Source organism: Corvus cornix, chromosome 2 (genome assembly GCF_000738735.6).
Source record: "Corvus cornix cornix isolate S_Up_H32 chromosome 2, ASM73873v5, whole genome shotgun sequence".
Taxonomy (NCBI): Eukaryota; Metazoa; Chordata; class Aves; order Passeriformes; family Corvidae; genus Corvus; species Corvus cornix.
Window position 1 is genome coordinate 38,718,567 of NC_046333.1, and position 13,474 is coordinate 38,732,040.

At 40.9% G+C, this 13,474-nt stretch overlaps 1 protein-coding gene across 6 annotated transcripts in view; it reads right to left on the bottom strand.

The window, feature by feature from the left end:
• Positions 1-13,474, bottom strand: part of RBMS3 (RNA binding motif single stranded interacting protein 3) — a 709,829-nt gene that overhangs the window by 223,707 nt on the left and 472,648 nt on the right. The window lies entirely within an intron of this gene.

Genomic DNA, 13,474 nt, shown 5'->3' on the forward strand with positions numbered 1-13,474 from the left:
TGCTTTCCTGTATGAAAATTCCTATTTCAACATCACAACTGCTATTAACTTCAAAGGAAGCTGACAGTTCTGCAGTTATTAAGTTAAAAGATGGCCAACTTTCAGCTGGAGTCATTGCAAATTAATTCTGCCTTACAAGGCCACATTAGGTCATTTCCTGAGCTGGTGGTAATAAATAGCCCTTTCTGTAATGTAAGAACAAATGAGTAGAGTGAGGTTGTCCTGATGTGAAAAGAGGAGGACCAGGCTAGGCTGGGCTCAGGGAAGTGCTGTAGGGCAGCCTGAGCCACCCACACTCAGACCCACCTCCAGCTGGAGCCTGAATCTTGCCATACTTAATAATGCCATCTTAGGCGCAAGTCCAAGCTAGAGTGTGGCAGTAGGTATGATCTCACAGTGCCTCTCTTACAGCCCCCTTTACATTCTTGGGTTTTTTGGGTTGTAACTGCCCTTGCCAGCTACAGGAAAGAGATGGCACAGTGGAATCAAAATGGGCTGACATCAGCAGGTTTTGTCTTACAGGTTTGATCTCTATAATGTCCTCAGCTTTGAGGGGCACTTATTTATTAATGGATGTATAGGAAGGAATAGAGTTGGCAGAGACATGCTGTGTAAACAAGCATCAAACTACTGACATTTTCCTTTTGTGCCTTCGTGCTGAGTAATTTGCCACAGCCATGTGAAAGCACTAGTTAACAAAGCCTAAAATCCAGGATTTTCTCTTCCTACTAAATTATTCCAGTAGCTTCATTTCTTAGAATGCAATGACCTCCAGGCAGAACATTTCCTCAAGTGGTAGCGGAAAAAAAAAATCCTGCCTAAACCTTGCATGGCCTCAGACTTGTGCAACCCTATCTCTCTTTATATACAGAGATGCCACAACATCCAGGTACATGGCCACCCTCTAATGCACTATGAGTATTATCCTGCATCTTTCATCACCTGCTGTCTTCCACCTGAATCTCTTCCACTCATAGGGCAAGGACTGCTCTCTCTTTTGATTTGTTCAGGATCTAGTAGAGTCATGGGCCTGATCCATTACGACTCTAACACAAACAAAGTCTCCATGGTGTCCATGTTACGGTCAGGATCAATGACACAAGCTAGTGCAGAAGATAGTGTTTCTGAAAATAGCAACAAAACCCAGGGGAGTTTTGCCATTACCTTTAGCGAAGCTACCAGTTAACCCAGAAGGTCCACAACCCATGTTGCGAGGTGAGTAGTAAGAAGTTTGCACTGGGCCTCTGACACCTGCCTTTCATTATGGGAACATGGATTTCCCTTTCTAGCATTTCTGCTTTTTAGTGTTGAAACCTCCATATCTGCATTCTACACTGGGTAAGTGAATTTCAGTGCAGACAGCACAGATCAGTAATAATAATTCTCATTATTACTATTACTGTCATTATCACTAAGTTAGTACAAAAAAAGGAAAAAACCCAAAACCTCAGAGTCCCTGACCAACACATGAACTTAGGTTTAGTTGTAAACAAAATGGGCTTGATGGCAGGCTTTTGCACAAGTCTTAGACAATCAAAGCTACTGATAAACTACAAGCATTGTTTGCCAGGGGAAAACAGTATTTTTTGCTTTGTACAAAAGAAGGAAACCTGAGAGCTGGGAGAGCAACAGGGTGTCTCCATGGATGAAGTAGTATGTCTTACAGCATACACACAGAATATTAGTAGGAAAACCTATACGGAGATGGCCACACAGCATTGTCTCTTTGAGGGAGTGAGGAGAATGCAGGTCAGGAAGAATAGCTGGTGGATTATCCTTCCTTTGCCCAAATCAGAAAAGAACATTAAAGTGCTGCACACAACCTGACAGCATGGTGCCCCACAGGGATTCCAGGCTTCTCCAGCAGGATGTGAGAGCTTTGGATTCAAGGCCCTACATCCCTGATACCTAGCAGGCTATAGCTTTATTCTCTTGCCCTGCCCCAATGATTATTCAATTATTCATACAAGGTGAGAAAGGTCTGGGTGAGAAAGAATGAGAATGTCTTCTTTCAAGACAGACAATAATTTGATGGAGGGACAATCTCCTGGCATGTAAGAGACCCTCCTCAGAGCCACAAGAGACCCTCCCTAGAGCCCCTGCTGCAAATCAGACTGACTCAGGACTGAGGCCAAGCCACCAAAACCTAAGTTCCCTGAGCTCTGAATTATTAACTGTTCTGAAGAAAAGAGATTCTTTCACCATTAAACTTCTGCAGCTCTTTTATTTTCTTCTTTTGGGGGTAAGGTCAAAAAAGACCTTGCCTTTTTCACCATCATATTTATCTACTATTGTAGGTGCCAAAGCAAAGTGAGGTTAAGTGGTCCAGTGAGACCCATGATGAAAGGTTCTACACAAAAATAAGAGAGATGTACAAGTTTTTAAATCCAGAAGGAAGAAGGTAAAAATATTGAAAACTGATAAACAACTGACATAAATTGAAGTTTCATTGACCCTGCATTCAGAAAATTGCACTTGGAAGGACTTTAGGAGTGCACCAAAGAATTAGAATGTTTGGGGTTATGATAAATAGAATTTCTTCATGAAAAATAAATTTACTTGACATAGGTCAACAAAGAATACAGCAACTAGTCAGGTGACACCATAGATATTTAATATATACAATCAGGATAAAGATAATTTGTTCACACAACACACTGCAAAATAAATCAAGCAGGCTGATTATCTTCAGTTATACGGAAGCCAGAGATAATTGCTAATACATCAACATACGCTATTCATCATAACACTCATATCTTTCACCTCAGAAAATAGCCACTCATTGTTCTTTGCAACCGTTTAGTCTTTCCCATTGCTTTGAGACCTTAGTATTCTCGTTGTCATATAAAATGCATTATGGCTACTACACAAATCCTTTGCAATCACAGTCAAATTTTCTGAAAATGGAAAGAAACCCAGCAATATAACCAAGTGAACCTCACAGAGCTCAAAGTCCCAGGAGAGCTGTACAGTGCAGACAATTAGTTTCTGCTTACCGGTAATGTTTTCCAGGCAAACACAAGAGAATCAAACAACAACAACAAAAAAATCCCCTCATAAACAAGGAGAATGGATAAGAACTCTGAAAGGGGAAAATTGCAAAGCATAAGAAGAAAAAAAATCAGAAACAAAATTTGAGATTATCAAAGCTTGTCTGTGTTTCACCTCTGTAAGGTCTCTGCATTTACTTCTACCTATTAATGCATATCCACTGACATTTTGAAAACAACATTAAATAAAGCAGGTCTGTTTGGAATAGCATCTTTCATTATTTATTTACTATAAACCACAAACTTCTATTCAATGCATTTGCTGTGATTGGGGGAAAAAAAATACTTTTATTACAGCCTGAGTCATTTCCTATTTTCTTCCATTACCGAATAATAATTTAACACAGTAAACAAATATCCACTCATTAAAGTTTCTTAGCAGACTAAAGCTTTGAGTCATTGTTCTGGCAAAATTTATTTCTCTGAAAGCTCTGTGAAATGCTTTGTGATCAATATTACACAGGTAATGAACACAGCAGATGAAGATAAACAACAAATGTTTTGTTTTTTAGCACACTGAAAATCTGACCATGGGCTGCAGAAGAGCTGTACATTCATTAGGTCATGCTCATTTTACAAACCTCCTTTAGAGCTCTCAGGATGGCAATCACCAACCTTCCCACCAGCTGAGCCTGAAACAACACTACATGGGTCTCACCAGAAAAAAAAAATCTGCTAATTAGTACACAGCTCTGGGAGGCAAAGTCTTGGGTCCACAATGGGCACAAAGACATGGGGGAATAAGGCTGAGAACAGCACACATAACATGGGCAGAGATGACCGTAAAAACAGAGTAAATGATTGAAAATTACCTCCTGACTGCCTTGATTAAGTTTAACACAAGGCAGGGCTCAAACCAGCCATCTTGAGATACACGGTCGAGCGTGACCAGCTCTGTGGGACTGTATCTCATCTCCACGGCACAAGTTCACAAAAGTGAGTACTGAAAGTTTAGAGATCAAGAGGAAGAACAGAGGTTAAGAAGTTCTGGTAGAATGGAGACAGGAAACAGAAAGCCATTTTCAGGTGTTGTTCAAGACTACACATGGCAGAGACAACAGAAAGTCTGCAGGTTCTGGCCTTTTCCTAAAACATAAAGGAGAAGACATGTGCATGCACTTTTTGTTTAGATCTGTACCTTTTCCAGTGTTTTGGTACTCAGAGAATACTACTTGGGTGTAAGCAAGGGGTTTGCCATTTAGGATGGTCACTATTTATGGGACTCACAGAGGTCAGGGCACTGCACGTGCTGAGTTAAAACTAGACCTGCTGAGATAATCACCAACACATGTTCCTGCTCAGGGTATTCAAATAAAATATAGAAAAATTGCACAACCCTGTCCCAAGACTTGCAGTAACCAGGATGCTGAAGGTTGGAAAAGATACTGGGAAAAATCAGGAAGTGACAAAAGTCAACCTGTAGCACAGACTATTAAAATCCTGCTTTTAAAATTAGAGAAAAAATTCTCTTGTCCTAAATACGTCTATCAACTTTCACATAATGATAGGAAGATAGTGCCTATATATCCATGCAAACAAAGTTTCAGCATGCTTTTGGTGAGAGGGACAAACATGGCCCAACCTGGGCAAGCTCAAGTCAGCATCCCATCCCAGGATGATAGGCTGTGTGGCTACACAGTTAAAAATGGCTGGAGTTGCACCTAAAAATCCCTCAGGAGAAGAGTGGGGAAGCCAGGCTGTCTCTGCAGCATCTTCCATATCCATGCACCTGTGCCCTTTTCTGGTAAGCTCTCATAGGAGAGCTGCTAAAGACTTCTCCAATTTGCAGCAAGAAAAAAAAGAAAAAAAAAAAAATCAAAAAACAAATCAGGCCAGAACGTCAGGCACAATCCTGTTTTTCCACATGGTACCAGTGAAGTATTTTGAAGCTGTCATGAAGCAGAGCTGCTGGCCTATGGGCAGGTCCACTGGAGACACGACTCCTGCACAGCAATGTAGGAAAAGGAGGTACAGCTGCCCCAGCCCCAGGGGAAGCAAGAGACAAGAAGCCACAGCAACACCATAGGCTTCATCAGTAGCACCAGAGGGGAGGATCTGCACCCACCAGCCCTCCCATGACACCCTTTGTCCCTTTCCCCCCAACATGTTCTGTATAAAGAGGATGCCAGAGCCTCCCTCTGAGGGATTTACTACAAATAAATAAGGTATTACTGCTAAGGCAGATAAGGATCTTACAACTCTGATTTCTTTCAGGTTTCTTGCTGCTGGCTTAAGACATCTAGAGGACTGAAAATTCACACACACACCAGCACTGCCATGTACAGTGAAACCAGTGGCTCTGAGGATATTTGGAAGCTCTCAGCTTTTTTTCATTAAGCATCTGGGACTGGTTATTTCTCAAAACATATAGAAATTTAACAAAGGGCACCCCTTTGCCCCTCCCTCAACTCTTCGCAAAACATTTCTTTTTCCAAACCATAATCAAAATTTGTTCAGCAGGTATTTTAGCATCTGGCATTCAAAGAGGCTGCAGAGGAAGGAACAAGCTGAGAGAGATAAGGAGGTAGAGCAGAAACAACCAGAGTTGAGAGGAAGGAGGTTCAGATTGGTTTTGCGCATTTCAAAATATTTTACATTCAAAGATAGGACTGTGAAGCTCCAGATGACATGGAGGTCTACAGAAATATTCTCCACTACAGTAATCTACAGCACTGATATAAAATACCAGGGGAAGAAGAGATGTAACAGCCAAACATTATTAAAAAAAAAAAAAATCCAGTCTTTTTTTTTTCTTTCCTCGTTTTTAAATCCTGAAAATTCAGGAATTGCCAATATTCTGTCAGGAGTGGCTCCAGAGACTTCTGAGCACAGTTTTGAAGGCTTCCTTTTTATTTTATCATCTCTTTTCCACTTCTTCAGCCTCCTGTCTCTCCATTTAATTATAGAGGTGTCAATGAGGTTGATTAGAGCACAGTTTTTAGGAGCCAGGGGACTGCCATGATAAAAATCTAAGGAGAGACAGTTCTGATGAAAATCTTTTATAAATAGCTACAATTTGCAAAAGAACTTAGTCTACTTAAGAAAAGAGGCCAGAGGAAAACGGCATCTTAACTCTACCTACTTCTCTACCACTGCATGGGTTACATCATGACACTCCATGATCTAGCCTTTGAGTACCTGGACATACCCATCTTTACAAAACTCCCCAAATCCTTAAAATCTAAGGTACAAAACGCTTACAGCAATCCTCTGGTAAAAGTATATTAAAGCCCCTGCATGCCTGAGTACCTGAACTTCCAGTCCTCTTCAATGTGAGCACTCAGTGCCTTAGCTCAGGCTGTACCACGATATGCTTCTGAACTCTGTGGCTCCTCAGCACAGACTCTATTTGAAGAAACATGATAGCAGGCATTGCATTTTTTTCTTCTCCATGTTTTAGATAACTTTTATTCTTGACAGTACATGTTGCAATATTCTATACTGAGGAGGAATTTTGTTACAAAGGCTTAAGGGACTAAACTTGTAACTAAAAATCAGAGTCTGCACTGTTACGAACAGATACGGCAAAAGACAATCCAGTATATCCTTCTAACTTATAAAGCAATCTACTTGCTCTGTTAGGCTCTTTTTCCAATAATGGCTGCATGAAGTTATTTACAACATAAATTAAGGCAATTACTAGCCTTGATTCCCACTTAGCCAGTCTACAATTTTTCCCATAGCCTAATCTGCTCTCACTTGTTTCCTTCACATTTTCCAAGAGGTGCAAAGCAGCTTGAATATAAACAGGCACGAAGCTCACTGAGGTTGCATCTACCTTTGCATTTCAGTGTGAATCAGGAATGTGTTTTTATGCAAATTTCCTAATTATTCCCACTTGACTTGTGCCGGTTCATATCACAGAGAGGTTGTGGAGCACAGGGAACTCAGGTACTTTTAGATTAAATTTACCCAGAAGTTCAGTTCAGGACTCCTCTCGATGTATTTCCACCACAACCAAGCCGGCTGCCTCCAGGGCCTGACGAGAACTTGTGTGAGATGAAACCTCAATGAAATGCACAGTGTGGATATCAGCTCTGCAGCACTATTTTGTCTCCCCAGATGTGCTCCCATTAGTCCATACTGCTCCTTACTGTAGGAGCAACCTACAGTAGACAACCTGAATGCTGGACTTGGGTAAAAACCTACAATTCTCTGCTTAGCTCAGCAAACTGCCCCGCTGGAAACCACAAACCCACTTTGCTCTCTGTTAAATAATATACCCAGATTATGCTGATCTAAAGATAAAGCAAGTGAATGAGGAGTCAGACATCATTTTGGTCCCCTTGTGTCACTCCAGCATCGTCCTTAGCAGCAATGCCCAAGAAGGTAACCTACAGTAACACCTCTCAGTCTTCACTGAGTCTAGTTAAGGATAGGAAGGTTGACTGCCCACTGCTGTCCCTGGGTCCGGACAGAAATGATAAATGCTTGGGAGCATCAATTTAGGAAAACACCTAAAAACTCCTTCATGATTTCTGTGGGAGTACTAGTGCTACTTTTGTATAAAAATTACCCAAGTATTTATATTCTTCTGGTAGTGTGAAACTGAAATGGTTATTCATTTGTTTTCATTAAAAAAATTGAATGATCAAATTTGGTTGTATTAATGAGGACATAATTTTTACAATGAACATATCCTGAAAAGTGCCAAAACCTTGAGAAAAACAAAAAGGTCTCACTTTGAACAGAACTTAAAGCAATGTAGTCCTAGTGACCATTAAACAAGATCTCCTTCTTCCACAGTCATGGCAAATGTGTATGCTGCCTAGAACAAGGAAAAACATATTCTCTGGATGTAAAGTAGATTCAGTATGTCCTGAAGAGGTTTGTAGGCCATTTACTAGTACTTGAATTTTATAAGTAAGCTTAAATTGGTAAGTTAAATAAACATACCTGTATCTAACCTTTTACAAAGATAGTAAACAAATACCCATAAATTTACCCACATATTTGCTGTCTACAAGACAAAAAGCATCATCATACTCTCCTGGGAAAAAATGTTTTTTTTTTGACAGGACTTTTTCTTGTCAAGGGCAGTACAAAGACAACATAATACACAGACCAATACTTAGAAGAAATCACAACCTCTCAAATAATCATTCTGTCTGTATAAGAAGTGTCTTGTTTAAAGATGGCAGGAGTATATGTTCTCTAATTTGCCAGCTCAACACCATAATTATATTAATGTTGCGTGTTTCCTGGCAGTTTTACTATAAAGATTTGCACCTATTCAAACATTCTCTTTCGCTTTTGACGAATGTGGATTTTCTCCCCCAACTCCTCCACATCTTTATTTGCCTTCACAGAATGGAATGAAGGATTTTCAATAGTATATCCAAGAAAACATTTTTATTGTGGCAAATTACAGGAAAAAAATACTAGTAAAGTGCTATTCCAGAAAAAAAAGTCAGCCCTTTTTTTTTTCCCCTCTGGAAAGGCTGAGCAACAAAGCAGGTGCACTGGGGAAAAACAAATCTGCTGGCTTTGCACAATGGAATGGAAAGTCCACTTTGTTTTATTACCATTTCAAGCTGCTTACAGACTTCAGTGTGGAATGAAAAAAAAAAAAAAAAGAAAAGAATTAACAAAATCCAGATTTTTCCTGTATATACTTCAGGAAATTCCCTTGCTAAAGCAGAGCAGTAGAGGTTTTCTCTTGTTTCCCTTTTCTCTCTTCCCTTTTAGAGGACTGTTGTGATCTTGAAAACATAATCTAGGAAGAAACATCTGGTCTTCACTTTTTAATTACATTTAAATCATCTCAAAGGCTTTCCTGGAGGTAGACATACCTACAAGGGTTTACTGTCAAAACTATAGGAGTTACGGGGCTGCTGCATAAATGGATCAACTGTAACGGTGGATTTGGGACCAGCCTAAATAAATAAGATAATGCCATGTAAACTTCAGAAGTAGAGACTTTATACAGGCAGATTGGGAGTTTTTAATGCCGACAGATGCATAACTTGGGGAAGGGCAGGGAAACCTTCAGGGAGAAGATAGGGCCAGAGACAGAAGAAGCATCCCATCTGGATGGTGGGAATAACTCAGCAGCCTGCCTCTGGCCCCTGCCCAAACCTTTTTACATAGGGAGCAAGAGTAGTCTCTTGTAAAGGGCAGAAGCAGTGCCCTCCCTAAGCATTATCTCCAAATGAAGATGGAAGGGAGAACAGTGCCGCGGTGATGGCAGCGGGGCCGGGAGCCAGGCAGCCACGCAGGTGGGCTGCAGCCGCTTGCCTTGCGGCTGGGACTCGCTTCCTGAGCCTCCCCCAGCCCAGGTGCTGACACTCGGGAGACCACGTGGGGAGAGCAGGAGAGCTGCCAAGTACAAGGTGTTACCCTGGACACTAAAATGCCTCGCTACAGCTCTGAAGCATGCAGTAATGTAGATACGAGAGGATAAGGAATTCACAATTTGTTCAGGCTGCGATCCAGCAAAAACCACTTACGCAGGTGTATTACCAGCAGAGCCACCAGCTCCATCACACACAGGAAGCAAACATCCAGTTTCCCAACAACAGGATCCACACCATCCTGAGGGAGCAGGGGGATCACTTTGAGAAAAGCCCTTTTTCCTACTATCCATTTCGAAATTTCATGTCAGCCTAGCCACAGTATTCCCTAGAGTGCAATGGAAACACTGAACAACAACCTGAGAAAAATGCTTCCCTCCTTCTTTTCTCTAATATTGATGCTACAGTGACGAGAACAGGGCTGCTCTGTGCTATGTTCTGCACAGACAGGAAGTAAGAAGGTGTCCAAGAACCACAGGTATCAAAAGGGAAAAAGCTAGAGGGAGTACAAAGATGGTGAGAGGAAATGACTTGATCAGTGTCACACCGTAAAGCACCAACAGAGCGTGGAAGAGCATCCACACTCTCCTGAATTTTTTGCCTCTTAATCTTGGAGATTAGTACTATCTACTGTATCATCCATGCCCTGGCAGCCCAGAATGAAGGACCAAAATCTGAAGTAGCAGGTGCAGACATCGTTTTTATAATCAGTACTATGTGCCATGCTTTAGAGTACTTTGGAGACAACAATCCCGTGCCAGAGCCCTGAATTCTAGCAAGTATTTTGCCGCTTTAAATTATCTAGTAAAATAATGGTTAAATAGTTCTCTCTCTTTTAGAGCTCTGTGTGTACATATATACACACAAAAGTACATATTTAGATATTAAATCTAATACGTACTGACAAGACAAAGTATTTTTCTCCTATTTTTTTCTTTACATGAACCTAATGAGGCTCTTCAAGGCTGTTATGTCTCAAAGTACCATCAGTGACAGATAGGTAAATAAATAAACATGTCATCCACGCCCTTCCTTAAGATCTTTGCTCACTGTGTCTCTTGCTGGTAAGGTCAACCTGACATAAACCAGTTCTCAGCAGGCATCTCGCAGCTTTCAAAGAACCACCAAACTTAAGCCCTGCAGATGATAAAGCACCTTGTGTCAAAACCAGTGCCTTGTGACTTTGGCCTTGCAGTTAAACCTCAGAGGTCTGTTCTGAAATGATGTAATCCACAAATTATTTTTCTTCATTACTGTTTTTAAACTTCATAGTGGTGAATAGATTAACAGAAAATCATGACAGGCTAGAAAAATACTTACGGGTAACAAAGTGAGAGCAGAAATTATTCTTAAATTTTCACTGGCCTTCTTTACTACAGATAATTAGCAAGATGGAAACAGTTGACACTGTTTGAAGTAGCCTAAGTCTTGGCAAACAAAAAGGTCCCACCTTGATTAGCAAACAAAATTGCAATAACCTCATTTGTTTGGTGTTCTCCGGTGGCAAGGAATGGGTGTGACTTTTCTTGTTCAGAATAGAAGTGTGCTGACCCTGAACTTGATTCAGCCACATTCAGGGCATGGAGTTTCCCCAGCCTTTACACCTTGTGTTGGCTGCCGTTAGTTTATAAAGCCTTTCAGTTAGACAGAAGACCTTTCAGTCCTGAACTAGTTCCACCATCCATTTAAAAAAACATTTTCTAAGAAGGAACAGCTCTATTAAATAACACTCTTTCAATGTGATCCTGCCAATATTCATATTCAATTTCTTGACCTGTAGTGGCAAAATACTTCATGAACCTACTGCTGCACATCCAGTAAACTCGCATTTGGCAGTGATGGATACAGCTGGCAGGCAGTGCTGTCAGCCTAGTCCAGCCACACAAGAAGGCCAGTTGGGGTGTGTATGTGGTTTCTTCACTACACTTATTAATTTCAGCAGTTTAGATGATATGTGATATTAATGGATTAGAGGCAAAGATGGGAAACATTTACTTACATTTTAAAACCACCAAGCCTTAAATTTGGGATGAGAAAACACAGAAGGAATCCCAGCTCAGAGGGCAACTTGCTTTTAAAACCACTGCAGTTAGAGGAAGGCATGTGTTTGGACAAGATTTATTTTTATGTACTTGGGGACTGATCAAGAGTAAAGCCCTGTCATACCCCTTCCAAACAGCTCATGAAGAAGTAGTCAAAAAGCCAAGTTGCTTCATTCCCTCTCCCATTCCCCCTTCTGAAACCCTGCCACATACAGGTGATGCACCTGATGGAAGGATGCCAGGGAAGTTAGTTAGGCCCCCAAGTTAGGTTCATACACATATTATCTCTCTGACTAACCACCTACAAGAGAGAGAGAGACACCCAAAAAAAAAAAAAAAAAATCACAAAAGAGGCCTGCAGCTGAGGTACCCTGAGCATTTTGGGGAATAAACTATCCAGGAATACAGGGTCTTGTACACTTCAGAGGGAAGAACTCGTAAGAAAGATAAGGAAATACCCTGAATACCCTGGGTATTTCAGAAGTGCAGAGTACTTGAAGCAAGATTTTACAGCACAGGAAGTTTGGTGTATCGGTTCTGTAATGCCCTTTGGATTTCCATGAAGGAATATCCTGTGAATAGAAATACAAGCATTCACAAAGGCACACAAAGCTGAGAGCAAGATAAAAAGAAGCTAGCAATGCTGTAGTTAGAGCAGCACCACCAACAGTGGCATATGTCTTTTTGTTGCCATAACATGAAAACACATGTACAATACTTATATCCTGCACGAGGGAGCCTAAACCCTGCAATGTTATCTTGGGGTGAGAAAAACAGCACAAAATTTCTGATCTGAATGTAGCCTGGACAGGCAGAGTCCTCAGGATGAACAGCAATGAGGGCTGGTTGTCTGCCTGCTGCACAATGTTTTGGAGGGGATGTTAAGCTCCAGCAAGAATGAGGGCAGCACCTCAGAGCTACTAAACCTCCTTGCCATGACATGATCCAGACACACAGCTTGTTTCCACGCTGCAGTTCTGGATCACCAATCCCTCTTCCAGCAATCAACAGTGCTCCAAATGGAAACAGAATTATGGGAATTTGTTTCATTAGCCTTCTGCACAAGCATTACATGTTTCCTTCGTACCCCTTTAATCTTTAAAAAAGAGCTACTCATTCTAAAGATCCTGGCATCTCTTCCTTCTTGTGCACTAACCCGTCCAGAACAAGACAAGTTACAAGTACCTTTATATTTCTTTCCAAAAGAGTCTCTGGTTTCTAAAAGGAAAGGAAAATGAAAGAGATTCTTCCCTAAAGTCTCCATGGATATTTGTTTTCTCTAGAAGACTGTTCTCCTACATTTCAGCAAATGGCCTGGCTGTGTGACCCTCCCCCTCAGCACCTGGGAAGCAGATTGTCAACTCTGGAAGTGTTTATTCTCTGTAGATTAAACAGCATTTGCTGGACAGTGATCACAGAAAGTTGTAAAAACAGATGGACGAAGATCTGTCCAGACTTCCAGAGCTCACCACGAGAAGGCTACTTACATAAAAACATTTCACTGAAGGATCAAAGGATTTTCTTTCCCCCTCTCTATACTCAGTTACATGAGGTCTTTTATATAAACATGGGAATGTAAAACAACCATCATAAATAATGCCTAAATTCTGAATTTTGAAACTAACATGTCAAATTAGACCAATAGAATTACTGGATTGGTTTAAAAAACCCCACACAAAACCAAACCAATCCTATGCATGATCCTTCTCCCATTTCACCTGCATCTTGAAGTCTTTTTCTTTTTTTCCAGGTATACAATCATTCATTTTACAATCATGCTATTTTCAATGAAAATAGCAAAACTATTTATTCTCACTAGAGCTCCAGATCACACTGATTTAAAAGTTGACGTCAGTGTGCCCTCTCATGCATCAACATATCCAAATAATGAGCTGTTTAAAAGCATACAGGCTTTCATCTAGGAATAAGAAATAGCATTTTTCTAGGTGGTGAGCTCAACCCTGAGCTGTGCCTCTGACAATGTCTTGAGGTCAGGCTAAATGAGAAGATGAACACGAGTTCTTAGAGTAGCACTGCTTCAAGAGGCTATGATGTGATGAAAGGGGGATACGGGATGAGTAAGTACAAC